Below are 3,102 nucleotides of genomic sequence, written 5' to 3'. Positions count from 1 at the left end.
TTCTTTTCGTTATCTGTAATAAGCTCTCCTGGTATGCCACAGCAGCAAATGATGTTTTGTTTCAAGAATCGGGCCACTACAGCTTGGGTGACGCTTTTGTTGGAAGTGGCTTCCACCCACTTGGTGAAGAAATCGATGGCCATCAAGATATACTCATGCCCATTTGAGGCTTTTAGAATCATGGGTCCGACGACATCCATTCCCAAGGCTAAAAAAGGCCATGGCTGCTAAAGAGTGTAGGGGTTGGGGAGGAACATTCTTTCTATTCTGGTAGACTTCACAACAGTGGCACATCCTCATATGTTTAATGCAGTCGCTTTCCATGGTGAGCCAATAATAGCCAACTCTTATAATTTTTTAGACCAATAGGGGTCCACTGGCATGGGCTCCAAGTAGAGGTGGCAATTTTTATCCATATCCATGAACCCACCCATTACTGACCCTATTTGAATAAGTCTTAACCCAACCTATTTGAATATTTGGGTTAAATGGGTAAAGATCCATTTGGTTATTTAAATAGATGGGTCTAAATGGATAAATCCACTAATACCTACTAAATCCATCTAAAATTTAAATTTATATAAACCCACAAATACCTACTAAACCCATCTAAAATCTAAAATTTAAATAAACAATATAACCTCTAGATTTTCTAAGCCAAAAAATTCGGCCCTCAGTCTCACTCTCCTTAAACACTTTCCCTCAGATTTTCTTAGTAACCAAACAAAAGTAAGGAAATTCTAGAAAGAGATGGAAGGTACCTGAATAGCAAATTTAAGGTCGGGCTTCAACAATGGCATAGAAGGTCATTGAAGGCATCATTGAAGGTTGTTGAAGGCATCGTATTTCTTAGGTAAGTCACTTAATTCTTTGGGTTGATTTCTAAGTTAAAGTTTTCAAGAATTTTAGGTTTGGGATTTTCGGAGACAAAAAAATTTTGGGTTTGGGGTTTTCGTATTTTTTGTTTATTGTTTTGTGATTGTTGCTAACCATGATTATTTTTATTTATTTATTTGGGTTTGATTAGAGGGAAGCAATGAAAAAGACTTGGAGAAGATAGCTCCACATGAATAGAAGCTATTTCCCTTTGAGACCTTAATTGTTGCTAAAGATTTTCACATAGCTCACAAGCTCGGTGAAGGTGGCTTTGGACCCATTTTCAAGGTAAGATTAAGATCCCTCTCTCAATTTGGTTTTGAGTTCTAAGTTAATGTCTTTTTCTTTTCTGGGTGTTTGATGATTTGCATCTATCCACTTTTACCTTTTGGGTTCTTTTCAAATTGTCACCTATGTTTCTGCCTTTAGTGATTTTGGTTGATTTGAAATATATATTTGTAGAAATTGTCATTTTGATTGTCTTATCTTTTAAGGTGAACCATGTTTGTAACCAAGGGAATGGATGAATTTGAACAAATAGTTTCAAGTGGTAGCAAAAGAAGTAGGGGTAGGACTTCTGAAGTGTGGAATGATTTTGAAATATTACCTTTATATGAAGATGGCCATTGAAAAGTCAAGTGCAGAATATGTACTAATATTTTAATGGCAGATAAGGAGAATGGGACAAGTAATTTATGTCGTCATGCTAAGAAATGTCATCAAGAAAATGATAGTGAGCCTTACCATCCTCCCCTTGATCAAGATATTGTTGGGGTTTATGCCCTAAAATCCAATTTATTGGCATGTCATAAATAATTAAATTGTTTAATTATATGAGACTATTTGTAAATGAACTAATGAGACATTATCATTGTCCTTGAGATGCATTGTATGTGATTTATGTGATTTAGTCACAGAAGATATAAATCATAAGTTCCTTGTAAACTCAAAATGTAGTTTGTAGTCGGTGATGAAATTGGGCGCTTCATCCGCGAACACTATAACACATCAACTAAGATGGTTTGTCTTGATCATGGAAGTTAAGACTTCTAGTGTGGGTATAGAAAGTGTGTATCAGATAGCATAGTTTGGCAAAACAGAATGTTTCATGAGTGTCTTGCGGGAAGGCCTTACCCACGAGCTACTCGCGAAACACAACTGTCTCCATCTATCCTGACTCTTTGCATTCCAGTCATGTGCAGGGCACATGCATCATTTCGCGGGATGCTTAGTCGCGAGATACCCACGAAAACTCTTTTATCTTCAATTGCTTAAGTCTTCACACTCTCTCTCTATATTACACAACCCTTACAATTAAATCCCACAATAAATACAGGGTACACAAGATTGAATAAAATTACAATCAAATTTGGCACGGAATAAAAGCCAACAAAACACATAGTTGTAAATTAAAACTTTACAACAAAGATGCTACTTCTTCCGTTTAGGCTTTTAAGCGTTTCCCTTATTAGCCCTAGGGTTTTTGATCTCTTTCTTATCCTACTTAGGGGGTGCTCCTAAGATATATTTACCCTTGTCTATGTTCTCACTAGCTAACACATTTTGCACATCATTATTTTTAGACTCAGCATTATTACTAGGAGGAACGAAAATAGTAGTACTAGTAGAAGCAATACTAGGAGAAGAGAAATCATACCCTAAACCGGTTCGATCGAAAGCAGATTTCTGAAAGACTGAGCATCTCATCAAGCTTTGCACTTGAAGTCCTTTCCAGTTGGGCTCTGACTTGGAATAGTTCTGCCTTAAGCTTCTTGGTCTTCTTAGCCAAGAAATTATTCTCAAATCTCAGTGCTCCAATAGTCTGATTGGCTTCATCAAACTTCGTGGAGATTTCTTCCCATTCAAGCTCCATATCACTGAGCTTCTTGGTGGCCAACCTATACAATTTCTCATGCTTTTTCGAGACCTTGTATAACTTTGCATAGGTTGTGTGGATGTCATCTTGCTCATCCATCTTTTCAAACTTAGACTCCACTAATTCCTCTTCTTCATCCACATCTTCAACAATCCCTTCAGTAGGATTTATAGTGGTAATGAAGGCATTTAGGATTCCATCATCCTCATTGTCGGAATCATTTTTAGGCTCAGTGTCACTCAAGGTAGCAGCAAGTGCCTTGCTTTTCCTGATGGTCTTGAGATATGTAAGGCACTTTTGTTTCATGTGTCTGAAGCCTTGACATCCAAAGAATTTTGGTCCTGATGGAA

Source organism: Quercus robur, chromosome 2 (genome assembly GCF_932294415.1).
Source record: "Quercus robur chromosome 2, dhQueRobu3.1, whole genome shotgun sequence".
Classification (NCBI taxonomy): Eukaryota; Viridiplantae; Streptophyta; class Magnoliopsida; order Fagales; family Fagaceae; genus Quercus; species Quercus robur.
Note: the sequence above shows the minus strand (reverse complement) of the source record.